At 42.2% G+C, this 23,670-nt stretch overlaps 1 protein-coding gene across 4 annotated transcripts in view; it reads left to right on the forward strand.

Annotated features, from left to right (window-relative positions):
- GRID1 (glutamate ionotropic receptor delta type subunit 1) overlaps nucleotides 1-23,670 on the forward strand; it is a 709,085-nt gene that overhangs the window by 113,060 nt on the left and 572,355 nt on the right. The window lies entirely within an intron of this gene.

Consider the following 23,670-nt stretch of genomic DNA (forward strand, 5'->3'; position numbering starts at 1 on the left):
GACTGGGGGCGGCCGCCAAGACCACATAACACCGGTCTTGAAAGACCTACATTGGCTCCCAGTACGTTTCCGAGCACAATTCAAAGTGTTGGTGTTGACTTTTAAAGCCCTAAATGGCCTCGGCCCAGTATAGCTGAAGGAGCGTCTCCACCACCACTGTTCAACCCAGACACTGAGATCCAGCGTTGAGGGCCTTCTGGTAGTTCCCTCACTGCGAGAAGCCAAGTTACAGGAAACCAGGCAGAGGGACTTCTTGGTAGCGGCACCCGCCCTGTGGAACGCCCTCCCATCAGATGTCAAAGAGATAAACAACTACCTGACATTCAGAAAACATCTTAAGGCAGGCCTGTTCAGGGAAGTATTTAATGTGTGACATCTTAGTTTATTTTTGGTCTTTGTGGAAGCTGCCCATAGTGGCTGGGGAAACCCAGCCAGATGGACGGGGTACAAATAAATTATTATTATTATTATTATTATTATTATTATTATTATTATTAACCATAATCTGTATCCTGCCCTTTCTCTGCTGCTTCCCAGATAAGTCAATACTGTATTGTTGAAACTTAAACTTTGGCATTTACCCATAGTCATTTTTTATTTAAGGGGGTGGGGGGAAACCCTTATATCAGGCCTATTTAAAAGTAGGGGAGTTCTTTCAAACAAAAGTTGTTGATAGAAAGTAAGGCAGCATTCAGAAGAGTATCCATAAATCAGGTTTCTGTGTATTGTAAGATCCTAATGGGTTTAGCAGAGGAACTTAATGTTCCAGCGATGACTGTTGTTGTTGGTTGTTGTTAAGTTATGAAAAATTGATATGTGCCAGCGAAATGCGGGAGAGAAAAAAAAGCAAATGTAGTATAGATTTTCAGGAGAGGGAATAAAGGAATGATTGGTGCAGCCATCACAGTAGTGGAATAATGGAACAGAAATTTAAGGAGCACAGCCTCTTGAGGGTATAAGCAAATGGTGATCAATCAGCATTATGGGATTATAAAGGATAAATCTTTTCAGGCAGATATAATGTATTTTTGGAGTAGAAATGCAGATTTTACAGATGACAGGAATGGAGTAGCTATTATCATCACATCTAGGTATATTGGTATGTGCCGCACAAATATTAATCATTTTTTTACTGTGGTTGCCCAGAATTTTTCTCCCCTCGAGAGCTCATTTAGAAAAAAACACTAAGATGTACGCTTAAAATTGCATCCAAATTTCTGATCCTCTGACTTGAAGCTGAAATTGAATCACCACTCCGCCCGCCTTTTTGTTTGCTATTGCCATGTATGCTGGAATCCAACTGAGCAAAACTGTTGACTAGGGAATTTCATGAAAATTGCTCCTGGTTACATTTTGGAATACTAAATGCCCTGCTTTGCACATCACAGCCAACCAAACTATGGCTTCCCAAGACCGCAACTTGCAGGGCTTGTAACTGTTTTGTTCCTCCTCAATCCTCTTTGACTCCAGAGTCATGCTGAGCTAAGTCCAGGTTAGCAAGGAATCTGAACCTGGGCTTGTGGTTAAACTCTGTCCTCAATAAGCATGAGCTGCAGCATAAAACAAAACAAAACAAAATATAAAAATATAAAAAATATAAAAATAATATAAAATCTAAAATAATACAAATACAATGTGAAATAAACATGTTTCATACTATTAAAAGTACTACATTTTCCCAGTGTAATAAAAGGGTAAGAAAATATAGGTCTTAAAATAATGTTGAAGGGAAAGTTGGTATAATACCATGTGCTCAACCTCAAACACTGGCCTACTTGAAATTATCCAAGGTGACAGAGCTTCTGGAGTAACTACATTTCCAGTTATCTTAGTTATCTTGTACTGAAGATGCAGAATTTGTGAGAGACAATATGCCAGAGTGTTTGCATCTGAATATGGGACGCAGAAGTCAAACCCTTGATCAGGGCTCCTTTACAAATTTCACTTTTGTAGATAAACTTGAATATAGAAAGTGTGAGAAATTTGTCTTTTGTAAGCACTTGTATCACTTACTGGCTGGCTGTGGTTCCCCTGTTGCATGTTTGTGCAATAGCAAACCCAGATTAGATGTTTCCCAACGTGTCAAAAAGCCTTCAAGATGAAGCTTACCAGGCAGCCTTGGGCAGGTCACTGTATAACTATCTAACTTACCATATAGTCCAGTCGGCAGTTCCATACTCGTATTATGGAGATGGGAATAAATTGCATGGGCCTCCAAGTACAGTGGTACCTCAGGTTACATACGCTTCAGGTTACAGACTCTGCTAACCCAGAAATAGTGCTTCAGGTTAAGAACTTTGCTTCAGGATGAGAACAGAAATCATGCTCCGGCGGCACGGCAGCAGCAGGAGGCCCCATTAGCTAAAGTGGTGCTTCAGGTTAAAAACAGTTTCAGGTTAAGTACAGACCTCCGGAACAAATTAAGTACTTAACCCGAGGTACCACTGTATTCTTCTCAGAAGGATGTGTTGTACTTGAACTTTCAAAGGTGCATGGTCTAAGCTTTCCTTTTCCAATGGCTTTGCACGTTGAGGACTGAACCTACAAAACCAAAATATGTGTGCAAAAGTGAAAAGATTGAGCAACACTGACAGTATGAATACTTAAATTTGATTCCATCCTCGCTAGTTTGGGAAGATTTCCTATACAAATAGCGTGTATTCAGATCAGTATTTTTACATGGTTCTTCTTGAGCAGACTGAAGCTGAAAAGTTGCAATCTGTTCCTCTGATTTCTAAATCAAGTTATCTCTTTTTCTCTAGCTTCATTTGCAGTTCTAAGTTCACCAACTCTTTATTCTCAATAGTAAAACCGTCGTCCTCTTAGCTGTAATGTAAATGACACTGTGGAGTTGGAAATTTTGCTTTCAGCCAACCAGCCGACCAAACAATGGAGCAAACACAATAAAATTTGTTGGGTGTTTGATTGCTCTGATGGAAATGCAACTTCATTTTGTCCCAGACTCACTGGATAAGTGAAGATGAAAAATAGACTTTGAGACTATGTCACTCCATCATTTGAACACTGGAAACCAAACCATATGAGCAGTGACATCATGCAGCAAACATTTTAAAGCTGGGTAATAACTAGCAGTTATTCCTGAGTTAGGGAGAATGGATTCAAGTCCCGGACAAGCTATCTTGTTACCATGGGAAAGTGTGGCCTTTTAAAGAAGAATAGTTAAAGTAATAATACAGGAAGAAAGAGCAGTAGCTGTATAAGGGTCGAAATGTATGGCATAATGTGTAGTAGAAGATCCTGGAAAGACAGGCTGGTTAGCTTTTAACATCTGTCCCAGCAAAGTATTGTTAATGATAAAATACCTAAGCAAATAGAAGAACAAGCCTTTGCTGAAGCAGACCAGCATGGCTTCTTCAAGGGTAAGCCCTGTTTCAACAACCTATTAGAGTTCTTTGAGAGAGACAACATGCATATAGATGGTGTTGGACTTTCAATAAGTTTCCAACAAGGTATCACAGGTTAGCCACCCCTGGTTTGCACAAAGTAGCAGTGGTGCTCTAATGTTTTGATCAGGCGTGTTTCTCAACTGTACATGGAGTTGACTTCCTGTGTGCAAATCTAAATGTTACTACCCCCGAAAACAAATTAAAAGCAGGTGTTTAGAAGGAAGGGGTTATTGGTTTTTCACGGACAATAGCAAATGTAATGCTTAGATATTCTCCCTGAAAAGAGCATATTGCTGTCAAGTGAAGCTTGCAGCAGCTTTGGGTTTTCTTTGTCCTATTGCATATAATGTAGCTTCTTATTCATACAAGTCCCAGACGAATTCTGTTTGGACAGTAGAGCTGGGATCTTAAAAGGAATTTGCTAGCACAAATAAATTGCAAAAAGAACTCAACTAGGTGTACATTTTGGTTGTAAAGGAAAGCATTTCATTTTTCCCCCTGCACAGACTGAAAAGGCTTAGCTCAAACTGTGTTTAGTTCAAACATTTAAAAGCATCCTCTCTAATCCTCTCTACAATCTGAATGGTGTTTCCCCCCCCCCCCAAAATAATAATAATCTGCCAACAGATGCAATGGAAAGCTAGAGAAAATGCTGCCAAACCTAAATATGCTCATATGAGGATCATGGAGCAATCTACTTTTTCTGGAATACGTTATTTTACTTGTTTTGGAATACTGTAAATGAATGCAAAAGTAAGGTTGGTGATCTGGTCAATGTGGTTCAGATTGGGAGCTGACAACAGGATTATGTGCTCTCTTGCCCCAGCCTTTTAGCTCCCTGAAACAGATTCCTCCTGTCCTTTTCCCAACCATCTCGATATGGTTAGACTTACCGCACTATAATTGTTAACTGGCGAATGGTGAACATCATTCCTTCTTAACCAGGATTTGAAACTAGTGTTTGAAGTTGGTTAGCAAACTCTGGATAAGAGAACCTGATAACCATTTACAACTGTGAACATTCATGCCAGTGTAAGACTTAATTATGGTTAAGGCTAAAGTGGAAAGGATAGGGTAAAGTTGCGCATGAGATCAGTGTTACGTGGATAAATCAAGCAATGAAGCATAAGAGTCCCCTCTTCAGTTTGTTTATTTACTCAGTTTTATATCCTACCCATCATCAGTTTCATTGATTTCCCCAAACAGGTTGTTAATCATTTACCCGATTACCTTCAGCTGTTCTGGTAGGATTCAAATCTAAGTAATATACACACAAACACGTTTTTTGAGCAAAGAGTTGATCATCATCTTTCAATTTAGATATGTACAAATCCAAATGGATCTGGGAGTTCCTGCCTAGCATTTACCACAGAGGTAGGAAATATTTTGGGGTATGTGGGACAGATCCTATTAGGATTGGTGTGGACCAGATTTGACAGATGCGTGGTCAATAGGTAAAGGACCCCTGGATGGTTAAGTCCAGTCAAAGGTGACTATGGGGTTGCGGCGCTCATCTCGCTTAAGGGTGAGGGAGCCAGCATTTGTCTGCAGACAGATTTCCAGGTCATGTGGCCAGCATGACTAAACCGCTTCTGGCACAACGGGACACCATGACGAATGCCAGAGCGCACGGAAACACTGTTTATCTTCCCGCTGCAGTGGTACCTATTTATCTACTTACACTGGCATGCTTTTGAACTGCTAGGTTGGCAGGAGCTGGGACAGAGCAATGTGAGCTTACCCTGTCTCACGGACTGGAACTGCTGACCTTCTGATTGGCAAGCCCAAGAGGCTCAGTGGTTTAGACCACAGCTCCACCCGCTCCCTCTTATAATGTGACATCATAGCAACATCACATGATTGACCGGAGGGCACCCCCTGCTGGGTTAACAAGTGCTGCCTGTTGTTGTGGGAAGAGACAAAATCCCGCATTTAAAAAAACCAATCAGGATCAAACTTTAGTGCACTTGTTAATATGCACAAATTGTATACAATATTCTCCCCCCTGTTAGATACTAACATTTATGTTTATGTTGAAGATGGAGGCAAATTCTCTGCAAAAGGAATTTTTTACACTCTGATGCTTAATACAGCTGTCCCTTCAGTCAGCTTCCTAATGTGAATGTGAAATCTACATTGGCCAGTACGCTGATTTGCATTACAAATGTCCTCCAGTTTTCACTCCACAGTAACAATGATCAGGCATTTACATAACTGGCCCATGAGAGGCTCAAAGGCAATTTAAGACTCACCTGTGAAAATACCCAAAGTTTGACATTTTGTACATTCTAGGTGTGCTTCAAATGCATGATCTCCCTGGTCCCTGCCATGACCTTCAACAATGCTGAAATTCTAGCATAGTTGTTATATGAGGCTAGCTGGGAAAGAAATTATTTAAGACCCATGGGGAAATAAGGTTGCCACCTGTTTAGAATTTGATATGGGCTGATCTTAGTTTAGAAACTGGGTACCCAATGGATGTTATGATGGATAGACTCAGTCTGTATTTTCTGGGTTCAAACAGATTTCAGTCAGTCATGGATTGCGTTACAAAGAAGGGCAAAGGAACAATGAATGAACTAAGGGTAACTTCATTTAAAAAACAACAATACAAATGTTATTAGTTTTCCAGGTAAAGACAAATCCAAAGGAATCAACTGTTACAAACATATGTCCATTGCTTCCTGATGTTGTCACTTCCTTCGTCTTCTTTAATCACCTTCTCATCCTTCTACTAATTTTAATCCATTTTTTCCTTGCAATCAGCACCTTTGTTGTTTCCCAAACATATAAACATCCATTTCTCATGTTTAGCCCTTTCAGCACTCTGTTCCCAGACCTGGTGTGTAGACCTAATTTATTGCCATCATCCTTTGTCCATTCATATTCCACTCCTTTGAAAAATTCATTCCATCGTTCAAGGACTTGCTGGGCTATAAATAACTATATTTATAGCCAAGGTTGCAGGTTTGATCCTTGTATGGGACAGCTGCACATTCCTTTGTTGCAGGGGTTGGACTAGATGATCCTCAGGGTGCCTTCCAACTCTACAATTCTATGATGTTACGCACTTGAAGAGAGAATTGTTCTGTGATTGATATTTGGATCAGTTGCTATCTTCAGCAATGACTTCCTCAAATAAGATCATATAGGTCCATATATCTAATCAGAAGAACAGGCAACCAGAATGCTGTTGCCTATAATAGGGACCCTTAGGTTCATATTGAAGGCTTTAGCAGATTTAGATGACTGCCATCACTTTCCCCATTACTGCAGACATAGGCAGCGGTTTAAAGAAAAAAGCGTTGCTAGCATTCATGGCAGTGGCCTGTATCCAGCGAAGCAGTTCTGTTAGCACAAGGACTTCTGGCTGTGCAACAGAACTTCTCTTCCTTCCCCGATCTCTGCGTCCTCCCCAAATCTGCTTTGAAGGCTTGGGTGGGAAACCCAGAACAGATTTATGGGGTGCATGTGGGGAGGAGAAGGAAGGAGAATTCCATTGCATAGGCAGAAGTCCTTGCGCTAATGAAACTACTTCATTGGATAAGGCCCAGAATGTTAAAAGCAGCAGCATCCAGGGAGCATTCAAGTTGCTCCCTAGAAAATCCATGCTACAGATGCCAGTAACTTGGAATACGATCTCTGAGATCATGGCACTCATGGCGTGGGCTGTGTGCTTTGTAGAAAAAGACCCAAAAAGGAGGGGGGGGGAGTTGATGGGAATGAGGGGAAATCTGAGTAGTATTACTTCAAGTCTAGTCCACCCACATGCTTGTGCTGTGGTTGAAATAGCTTCTAACTGCTCATTTTGCCCCATTGATGAAGTGACTCATGAGATTGCATGTGCTTATCAAGTCAAAAGCTGACAATTTATGGGAAAGCATTTTATTATGGTACATGTTGTCTTGCTGCAAAATGGAAACCGCAGAATTCCATTGGTGCTCTGTGGGGAAAGAGAGATTGTGATGTCCTTGAATGCTGTTACAGTGGAGGTCAAATGATCTTTTGAAAGGCTGCGGAATAAGAAAGCAACTTCAGTTTTCGTTAAATGGAGAGAAATGGAGCACAATTAGAGTCATTTCTAAATACTTTCTATTAGGGCTATTAGAGAGCAGTGACACTTGGACATGCAGGCCAAATTAGAAAATGTACTCCAAATTCTAAAATTATAGGCTTCCTAATTATTTAAAGAATGAGGAAGCCTGCATTATTACTGTGTACACCAGTCTCCATTTCATGGAAGGAATTACACCCATCACTGACCCTCACAGAGCATTATACCCCATAGACCTTTGGCAAAGACCTTTTCGGTGGCTCAGTTCCCTTTGGGCTTCCTATATCATGGACAAGAACACAGTGGTCTTTTACAATTAATGTTTTATTCAGTTGGATCAGGAGTAAGGTATCCCTAGTGTTATGTGTTCTTTTAGAAGGAAGCTGCCTTATACTGAATCAGACCATTGACATCTATTTCAGTGTTGCTTGCACTGACTGACGGTGGCTCTCCAGGTTTTCAGACAGGTTTCTCTCCTAGCAGGCCCACCAGCTTGCCCCTATGATTGAGGGGCCCGGCACATGCAATGTGCTCAACGACAGCCATGCATGCTGTTGTCATGCACACACGCCGTACGACAGACTGATGTGTTGCACATACAGCGCATGATGTGTACATGCGGTTAAGGAGATTTCACCCCTCCCATATCCAAGAATCTGCTGATGTTCTCTGCTGATTCTCCAGAGAGGAGGGGGCAGTTTCTGCTCTCTACTTATTCCGCTCCAGCCTCACATCAAAGAGAGAGAGAGACTGAGTGTCAGAGAGAGATTGTGTGTATAGATAAGGTTGCTGCTAAGAGCAGCTGCAGACACTCAGTGCAGTTCAGCATTTTCATTTAGACCTCATTTAGCTCTGTATATAGTTGTATATTATAGTTGTAGATAGAATAAAGAAGATATTCTACAGAGCTGCTCTCCGAGTCGTTTATGCTCTGGTATACTCTGCTATACTCTGCTGTGCGACGACTGTCTTGTGGAAGTGAATCCGGTGCTCACAACTCTAAGCTGTGAGTCCACAGCACTTTGACCTGTTCCTGTGCAGAAGGTGGTCTCTGGAAGTGCTACCCCAGCTCGCTGGCCCAGTCGGGGCTGAAGTGGATGAGCCCAGTCGGTGGCACTGGCTCAAGGGCAATGCTGACAGTGGTGAGCACACGTCACCATGGAATTTTGAGGGGCCCAGCCCCCTCCTTGAAAATGGGGGGCTCTTGGCCCCTTGGCCTCCTAGCTCTCTGTAAGTGCCACCCCTGTTTCCTCTCCCTAACTGGAGAGGCCAGAGAGTGAACATTGGATGTTCTACATGAAAATCAGACCCAAATCTGCAAAGTCAGCAACTTTTACCTTAGTCGCTGTTCGTACAAATCTAATCCATCCCCTCTTAAGTTTTCGCCAAACCTCTCTCACACACGAGTGACTCCCATATGCCTTGTTGCCATATTATCAAAGGACAGCTCCCATGAATAGGTATCATCCTGTTCCTTATAACAATTGCGCAATCCAAATTAATTCAGAGGGGAATAATAGTTGAGCTACAGGTGTGCAAAGGGATGAGTTGTACAAGAACCTGCAGAATTGAGGTGTCACTTTTTAAAGCATGCGCATATATATATATATATATATATATATATATATATATATATAATTTAATCTCAAACTGTTCAGCAGGGCAAATCCTAAAGCACCAGTTTTGCGTAGACAATAAAATATTCATATTCCTTTCAAACATTTATTTGTGCAACATTAATAAATTAGAAGACAGGAATATGACCTTGCCTCTCTCTCTTAATAAGGAGGACAGTTGTCTGACATAACAGAACCTCTAATATATCTGTAACAATGAATTTTAAGAATGTAGTACTCAGAGCTATACTTAGGTGGGAGGATGGGTTATCATATCTTATTCTTTTTCTGTGTTTCTTTTGAGGTCTGTTCCAAGAGAATAAAGTTTAGCCCTTGTGTTCCCCACATTCCTGTGGCATTTGCATAACCTAGTGACGTGATTTGGGGGCAGGGGGAAATAGACTTCCACTGACAAGCAAGATCGTTTCCTCTTCAGCCACCATTGTCTGCTTGTTCGCCAGTCATTTTGCCAGAAGACTGTGGCCAAAGCATTTCACAATTCATCACAATGACCGGGGTTCTCCACCATCAACCTACACTAGGGGTAGCCAACAGGAAGTGTTGCTGGACTCCAGCTCCCGTCAGCCCCAGTCAGCATTGCCAGTGGGCAAGGATAATGGGAGTTGTAGTTCAGCAAAAGCTGGATGGCCTCACTTTGACTACCCTTGACCTATAGAAATGGGTTAGCAGCCTTCCTCCCAGCTTTCGCCTGGGGGTGTTTTGTTCCCTTCCCATTTACAGGCAGGCCAGCAAAGAACTTAGATGTGAACAATGATAAAATATATAATATTACATGTCCTGTTCCTGCAACCCTGGATCTGACCCATTGTGTACATGGGCTTTTGGTGCCCTAATTCCAAATATCTAAGCAGTCCTTGAAGCCAGAGGCCAGCCAGTTATGTTATTGTCGTTTAGTCGTGTCTGACTGTTCGTGACCCCATGGACCAGAGCATGCCAGGCACTCCTGTCTTCCACTGCCTCCCGCAGTTTGGTCAAACTCATGTTTGTAGCTTCAAGAACATTGTTCAACCATCTCGTCCTCTGTCGTCCCCTTCTCCTTGTGCCCTCAATCTTTCCCAACATCAAGCTCTTTTCCAGGGAGTCTTCTCATGAGGTGGCCAAAGTACTGAAGCCTCAGCTTCAGGATCTGTCCGTCCAATGAGCACTCAGGCTGATTTCCATAAGAATGGATAGGTTTGATCTTCTTGCAGTCCATGGGACTCTCAAGAGTCTCCTCCAGCACCATAATTCCAAAGCAGGAACTGGCAAGCCACTCCAGTATCCCTGGCAAGAAAACTCCATGGACAAAAACAACAGGCAGTTATAGTTCTTTCCAAAAAGACCCAAGCAGGGCCTGCCCCCCCGTCCCCTCCCCGGGCCCACACTAAAAACTGCTTGTAGGTAGATTATGCCTGGCTATGAAGTTTTAGGGAGATCAGGGCAGGGGAAGTGAAATTGCACCCTCTGTGAAATAGAGACCTCCCCATGAAGTCCTGTCAAAAGCCCAAACCTCTACACTATATTACCCATGTTTTCTGGAAGGTGTATTGTTGGTGCTTATGGTGGCAGCAAGGAACTATCTCATTGCTGAGATTTGGTGTTAGTAGGCAAATATTAAAATACTAACACTAAAATAGGCAAATACTAATTTATTTATTTTTAAATCATTTTTCTTGTTGGGGTGTGTGTCCATGCTTGCTTACACATTGGTAGAAGTATTTATTTAATGCTTAACCTTGAATTGCTGGTATCGTTTAAATGCCTGTAATTGCAACTTCTGGAGCTGAGATAATTAATTGGTAGCTAAATGACTGATAAGTGATAATATAAAGAAGGAAAATATGAAGAAGGAAAAGGGACCTGGTGGCTGTTAAGTATTCATGACTCGGCAGCGATATCACTTAATTTCTAAAGGACTGTCCCCACCTCCACCCCAGATCTATGCAACTTATTTTATTACACAGTGCTCCTCTACACATTATTCCACAATCGGCCATGGTGATTGGGGCCAGCTAAAGACAGACACTGTCCTGGAGTAGAGTTCAAAAAGAAAGGATTTTTCTGAATCCAATCCCATGCCATTTATAACACTTGAACTTCCTTTTAGGATCCCTTGAGTATTGTTGCAATGTGGGTGCTTCAAAAGAAGCCTCCGCCATGTTGTGTAAAGTAGGTTTGGAATCCTTGTCAGATGACTGATCTAAATTTGACAGCTAATAATAATAATAATAATAATAATAATAATAATTTGTATGCCACCCATCTGAGTGGGTTACCAGTCACTGGGTAGCTTCCAATGAATTAAAACACATTATGGCATTACTCAGTTCTATCTTTGTTTGAAGTTGTAAATTTTTCAGATACTTATAAATCTTTTTTTAAATTTTTTTATTGAATTTTGGTTAAATATTCTGAGAAGCCTGGTGTCTACCTTCCCTCTTTAATCATGGGGGCCATTGATAGCCATGGCAGAAGTGAAGCCCTCCCCACTCATCAGTTCTACAGGAGTCAGGGTCAAACATGTCCACATATATTTTATTAAGGCAGAGGTACCCCCTGCCATGCAACACTTTACAGAAGACATATTCACCTGCCCTTCCCATTATGTCATATGGCCTTTCTTTTCCAACAGACCTTGGGCTGTAGTTCTAGATGTCTCTGAACAGGAACAGGAAGTGTCACCACAATGGTAAACGTCCTAGCTGCCTAGGGGCCAAGACTACAATGGAATCCATTGTGTTTGCTGTGGGGAGCAGAGACCTTAATGTGATCTGAGAGCATGCTCAGTGCTTCTGAGAAAGATTGGACTATGGAGAGTCCTAGAAGACTGCCATTTTTGTAATTTGCACAACACACTTGTTACTCATCATTGTTCAAATAAGTTCATGATTTTAGCATTTGACCAACCTTTTATAAATAGGCAGATTTTGATGGTGGAAACTTCCACCTACTTCATTTCAGGATTTCTTTGGAGCAGGGAGAGGCTGATTTTTAAGGGGTGGCATGTTCAGCTCTTGCGAGTCGCCCACCTCTTTTATGCCCTTTCCAAGCAAGGGTTCAGAGCTGCATTTCATAATTAAAACTTAAGTACCTGTTGTGTTTGGAAACCCTACACGTGGCTTTTGATAAACTGGTTAATGAACAATAAAGTTTAATTGGGTGTATTATTGTGCAGTACACATGAACATCTAAATGTAAGACTGAAAGCAGAGTGCAATGAATGCAAAATAACGCATGAAATTGAGTAACTTTGTTGCTGTTAAAATACAGCAGCTTTGTCATCACACCCAGCCACCCAGAACTCAACTTTTTCTAGCCGTTCAGTTCTCATTAAGGAAGCAGTAAAGCAGGTTTTCTTCCCCTGTAGATTAAAAAACCCCAACACATTTCTTGAGCAATTCAAAAGAGATTACTAGTGAATGTATATAAAAGTGTGTGTGTGTGTATTGTTATAACACAGGAATGAACAACCTGTAACCCTCCACATGTTTGGACTACAACTCCCATCCTGGCTGGGGTTGATGGCACTGAAGTCCAACAACGTTTGGAGATTACTAGTTCCCCCATCCCTAATTTAATTTTTTCAAGTGCAGTATCAAACAGTGTTTCTAGGACTTGTTTGCCAAGGTTGGAGTCTCTGAGGCTTGGAGTACAAACCTCTGGGTCTGAGACCCAACCTACAGAACTACCATAGACTATGTCTGCTTGAGTCATAGAAGCATAGCATCCTTGAGTTGTTTTCAGGTGCAGAGGGGAACAGCAGTTCACAACACCAGCCTCTGTGACTGGCCAATAGTAGCCTCTGGAGAAGGCCATGCCTGGTATTAAAGAGCCTGGCTTTCTGTATTTCCCTGATCAACAGAGTGGTTGATACCTTCAACTTGCTGCAGGACAGGCTCCATCTATCTCAATAAATATACCTCTTGGACTGGGGAACGGAGAACACGCCCTCTAGGTCTAATTTTGAGTGAGACCTTCCTTCTAGTTCTAGCCTGACCTCAACACCTACTCCTTTCACTCCAGTTAATGTTTCTTCCTTGTGTCCACCCAACATATTACTAAGTTTACCTTCACAGATTTACACTTTACATCCTTCTTCTTAAATACATGAGCAGCTCACAAATTGTATTTCACTAAGGTGCTTCATAACACGGGAGCTCCCAGTGATCCAGATGTGGACCACGCTGTGGCATATATCTCCAATACATTACGCCTTGTTACTTAAAATAATTACATAATGATTGAGGCTCAAGGTAGATGTCATTCTGGGAGATGTGTGGTCGTCTCTTGCGTGTGTGTCTGTGTTTTAAAGAGTAAATGCAGCTGTGGAGGGACTTGGCTCAGAATGGGGCTGAAGCACATCGGGAAAGTGGATTTAATATTCTCCATTTGCTCTCTTTTCTCAATCTGAATTCTACCCTCCCTCGCTGCAACATGCTATTTGCCATAAAGGAAGAAAGCTACAGGTACCCATTTGGAAACAGTCCCATGATAGAGCTGTAATTGCGGGGAGGGGGTTGTTCATTGATTCGTCAAGTTCCAGTTCCAGTTTTGCATGTTAAATTTGAATGAGAAATTTGTGAAAGTCAAAATATGCTCTATGCATTTATTATATTTGCATCCTCTTCTAGCCTGTAGGATCAGGGACGATTTTCACAGTTTTTCCAGATGCAAACACTTGCATTGCCAGGTGACTTGTCCTGGCCTTGGCAAGAAGTCCATGGGGCCTGATGGGGCAAGGAAGTAGGTAGGGAAGCTGCAAGTGAGCAACCTCCTCCAGTTTGGGAGTGGCCTTTTATTCTTCCCAAGCCAGATTGCTCCTCCCACACTCTTGCCCACTTCTTGGAGAGTGAAAGGCCTTAAAGGGACAGACTTGTGATCTGAGCACTCTTCCTCCTCCCTGACAGCTCCCTCAAGGCTCATTACCAGTGCTGACAGGATGACTTGGGGCTGCAGATCCCTGGCCAGGAGGAATTCAGTACATTGAAGATTTGGGGGGGGGGGGATTCAGATTCTTGGTGGCCTACAGCTCAAGGACTCCCAAGTCAGTGGGCTCTGTCCTTGTCATGACATCAGGTCCTGGGTTGCTTTCCAGAACGTCTTCCATTGGTCTGATGGATCTGACCTGCCCCTTGTTTGAGTTGGAGCCCAGGCTGCTGCACAGGGAGGCAGCCATGCCAATCCTTAAACTACTTGGCATTGTATGGTTGTTCTGACTCCACACAGTGTAAAATCAAATGTTCACTTGTTTAGATATCTTTTTGTTCATCTACCAAATACCACTCAATGCTAAATACCATTCCATGCCAGCTGTCAAATACTGTCAGGTATCAGATGTCATATAGCATATTCAGTTAATGTTGGCAAATGTGAATTTCTTCTAGTGAATATTTCACACTGGAGTTTGGCAAGGGGTAATTTTTGGAAGCAGCTTTTGTTTCCATTTCTATCACGATTTCCTTTTTGCCTGAAAGATGGCAGTGGATGTGATGCTCTCCATGGTGCTGACTCTCCTGTCTTTTTAAGGTTGGCAGTCACAACATGCAGAGCCACAGTTGTGCTCATTGGCCAGGACTGGAGGAATGCTGGGGTGATGTTATCATATTGCTCTCCCTCAGCTGGATGGAACACCGGGGTGCTATCATCAATGTCCTTGGCCCCGCAAAGGCTAAAAGAGACAGATGCTGCAGAGCAGTACAGAAAACATGTGGCTGAGAATATGATTTAAAGTTCCAGTTGTAAAGGTTTTCACCTGCTGGAAACCTGGGATCCCTGTCACTAATGCATGTTAGGGGGCACATTTGGGGCACATTTAGAAAGCGTTTAACTGATATTGCAAAAAGTTCGCTCAACCATACTTCACCCACTGTCCTTTTCTCCCTGCTTTCTCTCTGTAGCATGGAACCTCAGGCTCTTCAAATACTGTTAGATTGCATTATCCCTGACCATTGACCATTCTAGCTGAGGCAGATGGAAGCTGGGGTCAAACAATATCTGCAAGCCCACATGTTTCTCTTTTCTCTGTGTCAGACTTTGGAAAGAGATGCATTTTTTCAATGTACACCCGAGCTTCATTCAAAAAAATTATTCATTTCTTCTCCCATAGATCTTATGCTTATGTGACAATATAAAATGGTTATCTAGCTGGAATTTTACGCCCTTGGTTGGAGAATGGGGGAAAAACCCCCTCAGCTATCCATTCTCTCCCTCCCCCCCCATTTCCATTTGGCACACATACATTAAATCGATCTGTGTCCCAGACAGCTCTTTCTAATTGGGTCTCTGCTTCCATTTCTCATTATTATACTTTTAGCAGAATTGAAACTAGGGAGGTGGGGGTGGTCTGTCAAGACTCATTCAGTCAAATATATCACTGTGCCAGGAGCCAACCTTGGTGTATTCCCACCAAGTTAAAGATGCAGTGCTGAGCTGCACTGAGGTTTAAAAAAAGAAAGAAAGAAAGGTGTTGTAAGCTTGTCCCAGGTAATGTAAATTGTATGATGATTTCAGAGAGTTTGGGTGCTCCTGGGACCACTTTGTATGTTGCTGCAGTGGTACAAGAGCTGCTTCCCCAGGGCTTCTTCCTGTCCTGCCGTAGTCGAGTTAGCTCTGCCCATCGGCTTTCAGATAATGTGGGCTCTCCCCATCCATAAATAGCACCCTTCTGTCTGAGTGATGACCAAGAAACTGTTAATTCTTTTAAATCTAATGACCCAGCTGGTATGTTGTGAAGCCTGAGATGGTACTTGGTCACTAAACAGCAGCCAAGTAGGAGGAGGGCCCTCACATTCTTATCTCTGGGAGATGTGAGATTGTCACCAAGGAAGAATCAGAATCAAGTTACAGTGGTACCTCAGGTTACATACTCTTCAGGTTACATACGCTTCAGGTTACAGACTCCGCTAACCCAGAAATAGTGCTTCAGGTTAAGAACTTTGCTTCAGGATGAGAACAGAAATCGTGCTCCGGCGGCGTGGCAGCAGCAGGAGGCCCCATTAGCTAAAGTGGTGCTTCAGTTTAAGAACAGTTTCAGGTTAAGAACGGACCTCCGGAAAGAATTAAGTACTTAACCCGAGGTACCACTGTAGCGTGCAGCTATTGTATGGCATGTTGGATTGAACTACCACCTGCCACAGCTGCCACCACTCTCAGGTAACAAGGCTGGTCTCTTTCCTCCTTGACGGCCAGTCTGTAGTGGTGCTCAGCAATGACTGTAACAGTGTTGGAGCACATACATTGCCTGCAGAATACCTCCAGGTTCAATTCCTGCCATTTCTAGTTACAAGGATCTGGTTGCGAGTGATGGGAAGGACCTTTGCCTGAAACTCCTGAGCCACTGCTAGTCAAAGTAGGCACTGCTCTGTCTGGGTTAGAAGAACAAATAATCTGACCTGGTATAAGGCAGCTTTCAACTTTCCTAGCAGTGGAGATGGAGTAGGTGCCACAGATTCCATGCCTAACCAGCTGCATCAGTGATTTAAAAGAGAGGTAGGTAGCCGAGTTGGTCTGCTGTAGTCGAAACAAAATAATATCTGAAAAAGTGTGCATGCACACGAAAGCTCATACCAATCACAAACTTAGTTGGTCTCTAAGGTGCTACTGGAAGGAATTTTTTTTATTTTAAAAGAGAGGGAGAGAGTTGCTGATCTGGTGTGCAGTCATGCACACATCAGGAGTAAGTGAAAGTTTGCAGCTGATCGACTGGCTAAAAGAGGCACTGTTCATGATATGTGGGTGGAACTCATAAAAGCTAAGCGAAACAAAATGGTATTGCTATTGCTTCTTCCTTCCTCCAGATCTTTGCTTCAAATTTGCCTTTACCCTGACCTCTTAGTAGTCATCCTCAGCCACATCAAAGCCTCTGTGCATTTGCATTGACACAAATGCAATTTAAACTTTTCCTTCTTCCATTATCACTGTCATTGTTTAGATTGTAAGTTCCCAATAGCAGGGATCTGCTTGTGTTGTGCTGGAATAGTATTTTATTGCAGACCTAAGTCTTGCTGCCTTATAAAACTCCACGAAAAGACTTAAAAGACACATAAACTGAAGGGTTCTGTTCTGCGTTGGTGCCAGACTAGGTTTCAGTTAAAGGTTGACACCAATGAACTCTCCTTTTGATCAACTAGTTTTGGCTGTTGGCCACAGTGTTCCAGTCTTGAGCCTTGCTTGTCACAACACACTTTCTCCTCACGTTTGCCTGTAAGGTACACCTCTGTTTTGACTATCTTCTATAGATCCGTATTTTCCTAAACTGCACATAGACATGTAAGGGTTTTCTTGTCATTGGATCCTGATGTTTCATCCCAGCTATGCCACTGATACCTAGTTTGGGGCAAGAATGATGCGTCCATCCAGTATCTATTTTATCAGATTCCAGCTTACCACCCACTATTAATAACTTTTCAGTATTAACACTCAGCCAAGATGGGCTGTTCACCCACTTGTACCGTCATTCTTTCTATTCCCTGTGAAGTATAACCCTGCAATAAGGAAAGACTAGGCTTGACTTCAGGACACTTATCTGTGAAATTAATGTTGTAGGCCAGTTCTCAATTTTACCACAGTTTTTATGGTTAAATTTCTTTATTTGCTTTTGATGTGGGTTGATTTGTTTTCAGAATTGCTTTCACTGAAGATTCCACCCCCCATACTTTAATATAAATATTAAGCTTTTCTGAATTCCCATCAATTGCTAGGTTCCTGAAGTCAAGAAGTTTTACAGATGTCAGATCTTTTATGTCCCATTCCTTAGGTTTAAAGAAAAAGGGCATTCACCACTGTGCTTTTCTTGGACAAGCCACAGTCATCTGTGTTCTGTAATCTCTGTTTTAAACTACTATCATTCATTGTACATGGGAGTGCCCTTGAAGGCTGCTTGGAAACAGCAGTAAAAAAGATAAAGGACCCCTGACAGTTAAGTCCTGTCGTGAACGACTCTGGGGTTGTGGCGCTCACCTCGCTTTACTGGCCGAGGGAGCCAACGTTTGTCTGCAGACAGTTTTTCCAGGTCATGTGGCCAGCATGACTAAGCCGCTTCTGGCGAAACCAGAGCCGTGCACGGAAACACCATTTACTTTCCTGCCAGAGCAGTACCTATTTATCTACTTGCACTTTGACATGCTTTCGAACTGCTAGGTTGGCAGGAGCAGGAACAGAGCAACGTGAGCTATCTCTGGCTAACAGAAACGTATCTCATTGGTTTTAAAACAGCTCCTCTGGCTCATGCTCATTTTAGGTCTCAATTCAAAGTGTTGGTGCTTATCTTTAAAGTGCTTGTGTGACTTGGAAGCAAGATCCCTGAAGAATCACGTCCCATATGACTTTAGCATAGGGGTGGGCTTATACTTGGAGGCCCTTTTCCAGTTGCCCCCATCTTTGGAGATTAAGCAGTAGGCAAGTTGGGTAGATGTTCTTCTCTGTTGGCGCACCTTTCTATTGAAAGCCGTTCCCTAAGGTGGCTCATTCAGTGCCGACTTTTTCAGGTCTTTTCCAACACCAAAGACCTTATCATTTCCCCAGGCCTTTTAAAATCTCATGTGAATGTGGTTTTATCTGCAAGAAAGGGTGAAGCTATCATTGGCTACTAGCTGCAATGATTATACTTTGCCTCCATGGCAGAATGCTTCAAAATACCAGTCGGTGGAGAGGAGAGGAGAGTGCTCTTGTTCTCAGATCTGTCTTACAGGCTTCCCTCTGGTTGGCCACTCTGAGAACAGGATACTGGACTAGAAGGGCCACCAGCTGGATACAGCAGAGCTATTCTTATGTTAAGAATATTTTATTTTTATAGGTCAGATTTTAACTTTATTTAAACAAATTAAATATCTCCTTTAATTCTTACAAGGTTGATGGAGGGGATAGCTATATATCTGTACCTATAGGCATTCAACTTGCATGCGACTGCAGGAGATAAATGAATAAAGAAAATCATACCAGGAATGGTGGCAGACAGCTGGAGAATCCTCGTGGCTCGCGAGGAGACCCTCCCTGGAGCCTGTAGGGTGCATCAGTGAGGCCAGAGGAAGCCCCAAAGAGACTAGAGGATCAGTGGGGCTTTGTTTAGGCTGCTCAGCCTCCCCGCCTAACAGCTGGTTTACGAAATAGCGCAGCAGCAGCAGCTGCTCTCCCACATGTCCTCTAGTCTCCAGCTGGCCCCAGAGCTTCAACTCTAGATATCTGGTTCTGGATTTGAGAGGGAGTGGAAGAGAGAGCTGGAGAGCAGGGGAAAATATGCATTTAAGGATTTTTGGAGGCTTTTTAGAGGGTGCTTCTCACTTTAAGCAATTTCACTTATGCATGCGTGGACCTAGAATACAACCCCATGTAAGTAGGGGGCACCTTTATATAGGCATACACCCCCCCCCCAAACAAGCCCCTTTGCCAAGCCTCAGAAGAATTCCTGAATGCCTTAGAGGACTTTTCAAAGACGCTGGCACTGATTCAGTTTTGAATCAATTCGTAGAGCTTTTACAGAGAGCAAGGATAATTAACCTCTTTAGCTTTGATCCCTGTGGTAAACATCCTGTAAAAGTATAGTACCTCTTTTTATTTGGGGCATACTGAGAACCTGTTAAGTTAGGTTTAATAGATATTGGGCTGGGGTCCATACGCAATGTAAACTAACGAAGGACAAATATTGTAATAAGTTGCATCAGTAGAATAAGCCTGCTTAGTTGGCTGCTAAGCCCGCTGGTGAAAGTTCAGCTTTGAGTTTCTAAGGCCTTTAGGCCTGTGATTAAATGATAAGCGATCTGAGCTGCATTTGATAAATTAATAAATATTCTACCATGTTTCTTGGCTCTTTAGTAAGGGTAGAAGTTTGGATGTCTTGCCATTTTCATTCCAGGACATAATTCCCTGAAACATTTCACTGTTCTTTAATTCTTTTTACTGGCACATTGCCTCACAAATATCCAGAACTGGAGAACAGGAGCTTGACCCATATTTTGCAATTGTGCACTTGATTTTTTATTTACGTATTTATTAAAATGCAGGATATTTAGATCTAGTTACAGTTAGGTAGCTGTGTTGGTCTGCCGTAGTCAAAACAAACAAACAAACAAACAAACAAAATTCCTTCCAGTAGCACCTTAGAGACCAACTAAGGTTTTTTTTTGTTTTTTTAAATAATATTTATTAAAGTTTTAAAGGTTACAGAAAGAAAAAGTAAAAAACACCATATTAAACAAAAACAATACAACACATCACAATAAGGAAAAAAAAGGATGAGAAAAAGAAAAAAAAACAGAAAAAATCCATTAAAAAAAACAAAAAAAGAAATACAGCGAATCTTCCCACAACTTATCTTTCATTAGCTTATTTCCTTGACCTCCTCACACCTCCCTTTTTTGTATTCTAGTTCGATTATCTGTTTCAGCAAATCCTTTCCATCTTTTCAAATTTTTGTCCTGTAATTTATCTTAATATAATGTAACTTTACTTTCCCTCCTTTCACCAATTAACAGGCAGTTTTTTCCTAATCCTTTATAACATTTCTGCTAAAACCACATAACATCATTCCAACATCCTTCTAACATTCATTAATTTTACAATGTTTATGTAAATAGTCTTTAAATTTCTTCCAATCTTCCTCCACCGACTCTTCTCCCTGGCAAAATGTTTTGGGCAGTTGCACTTGTATTATCATTAGAGACCAACTAAGTTTGTTATTGGTATGAGCTTTTGTGTGCATGCACACTTCTTCAGATATTTTAAAAAATGCATGGGATTGGCGTTGGAGTTTCACTACCTTCCCTTCCTCCATTCCCATCTGTGTTTTGCTGAAACCATTACTGTAAAAGATTTTCATCTGGGCTGAGCTGAAATGACTCAGTATTCTCCCCCTTTCCCTTTTTCCTTACATTGAAAAATGCCTTCCTTGTTTGACTTTCTTTTTTTGTATATTTCAACTAATATTTTGATTGACACTATCCTTGGGGAGCACTGCAGTTCTTTTCTTGATAGTTCACACTACAGGGGCTGCTCTCTTTCTTTTTAAAGGTTTTGTTAATGATTTCCCAACATACAAACATTTTACATACATTAGATTTCAAAGCAGGCACCACCATCCAACACCCAAGAACCCAAGATTAGAGTTTCCCATAGTACTTGTGTGGTGGGGGTGGGAATCTACAGCAACATCTCAACTGTCCTTGTTCCAGACTGAATATTAGGATGGATGGAACCATATTAATGTAGCATTTGCATGCTTTTGCCAGCCAGTCATTCCCAGTAGTGGCCACACTTGTGGGATGTGGGAACCTACGAAAGAATTCAAGTTGTTCCTTAGAGATATTTCTTATCCCTGGATATTTGAGTGTTCAGGTAGACGGGATCCTATTTGAGTAAGTCACAGCTGAGAGGAACAGGAGAAAGGTACTGAAAAGATAGCACAAATTGCTGCTGCTTATTATTGCATTTATTTTTATTAATTAGACAATTTGCTTATTGCCAAGCATTTCTTGGGCTCCATGATCACTGCAGATGTTGACAGCAGCCACAAAATTAAAAGACGCCTGCTTCTTGGGAGAAAAGCAATGACAAACCTAGACAGCATCTTAAAAAGCAGAGACATCACCTTGCCAACAAAGGTCCGTATAGTAAAAGCTATGGTTTTCCCAGTAGTGATGTATGGAAGTGAGAGCTGGACCATAAAGAAGGCTGATCGCCGAAGAATTGATGCTGGTGACTCTTGAGAGTCCCATGGAGTGCAAGAAGATCAAACCTCTCCATTCTGAAGGAAATCAGCCCTGAGTGCTCACTGGAAGGACAGATCCTGAAGCTGAGACTCCAATACTGTGGCCACCTCATGAGAAGAGAAGACTCCCTGGAAAAGACCCTGATGTTGGGAAAGATGGAGGGCGCAAAGAGAAGGGGACGACAGAGGACGAGATGGTTGGATAGTGTTCTCGAAGCTACTAGCATGAATTTGACCAAATTGCGGGAGGCAGTGGAAGACAGGAGTACCTGGCGTGCTCTGGTCCATGGGGTCACGAAGAGTCGGACACAACTAAACGACTAAACAACAACAACAAAGCATTTATCTCTTTGTTGAGAGAATATATTTTTCTGTGAGTATGATGACTATTTGATTTAGTCTCATATTTGAGGAAGGGCCATATCTCAGTGGTAGAGCATCTTATTTACATGCAGAAGGTTTCTGGTTCTGCCCCCCAATGTCTCTAGGTAGGGCTGGGAGTTGACCCGGTCTGAAGTCTTGGAGAGTCACTGCCAGTCCGTGTAGACACTACTAAGCTGGATGGAGCAGCTGCCTATTTTCCAATTACATAAGATACTTGCCGAGCTCCTTTCAAACATGAGAAATTTCACTGGCAGCATTTGATTACTTACATGCTTCTGCCTTTGCATTGGCCTCTGTGCAATGAGCCAGGGCTATATCGCACAGCTTTTAATGCAACGAGAGCAAGCTGTGTGCAAAAGCTTAAATATCACCTCCTTGGAGATGGAGTATTGTTGGTGAGACAATTGAATTGTTACAAGTTGTAGACATGGCAAAGGGACCTGGATTTGCAAGCTTGTTGTTTTTCTGTCAACACCGAGACATGAAATGCTTCATTTGACTGAGTTTCTGTATTTGGTTTTTACAAGCTGTGAGGGAGAATCATACCTTAAGGGACAAGGAATTAGAGCCTCTTGCCCTTCCGATTGCTGGTTCAAATCCAGCTCAAGTCAGCAGAGAGTTTTAAAATGCTACCATTTCAATGGGTTCTTTGAAGCAGAGAAGGCGGGTCGGCTCTTGAGCCTGCTTTTTAATGTCTATGTTACAAATGTTTCACAATATTGTGTGCTGGGGTTTCTTATATAGGAATACGGAAATTTAGCTCTAGTAACTGGAAACTGTGTCTGAAAACACAAACAACAAACTATTGATTTGTTTTAAAAATATTTTAATTACACTGTAATAAACAACAGAAGTGAAAGCACGGGTAGGAGGAAAAGAATACAACCAAGGTGCCATTCTCTGACATAAATTTAATATACACCCACCACTGCTTTCAGGAGAGACTGTTATTGATTGTACCCCACTAAAAGAGGCCACAAGGCCACCTTTAAAATTAAGGGCCAAGTAAAGAGGAAAGCCATTGTCTGGTGCCTAAAAATAGAAAAAAGATGGCGTCAAGCATGCCTCCCTGAGGAGAACATTCCACTGAAAAGGCCTTCTGGTGGGGGCACACAAAGAAAGGCTACCTGTATTATCTTCATTATCTATATTATCATGTTGTCTGTAACACATTTTCCAGAATGTGCCTTCACTCCATTCAGCACTCAGGCTCCATATTTGCTGGAACAGATCATTGACCTTCTCTAATTCCTTACAATATTTATTAATTCAGTTAACCTGGCAGTTAGGAAACTGGCCTCGCACCAGGCTAGCCTCTTTGTTTATGAAGCCTTTCTCCAGGGGCTCAGGAAGAGATCTTTCACATCACCGCTACCTTTCTGAAACCAGAGATGCCAAGGCTTGAACCTGGAGTCTTCTAGATGCAGATCAAGTGCCCTATCACTGAGCTATATACTCCCTGCCCAATAGTTCACCATCCACTCATCTTGTCCATGCTACTGTGACCAC

Source organism: Podarcis raffonei, chromosome 5, assembly GCF_027172205.1.
Source record: "Podarcis raffonei isolate rPodRaf1 chromosome 5, rPodRaf1.pri, whole genome shotgun sequence".
Classification (NCBI taxonomy): domain Eukaryota; kingdom Metazoa; phylum Chordata; class Lepidosauria; order Squamata; family Lacertidae; genus Podarcis; species Podarcis raffonei.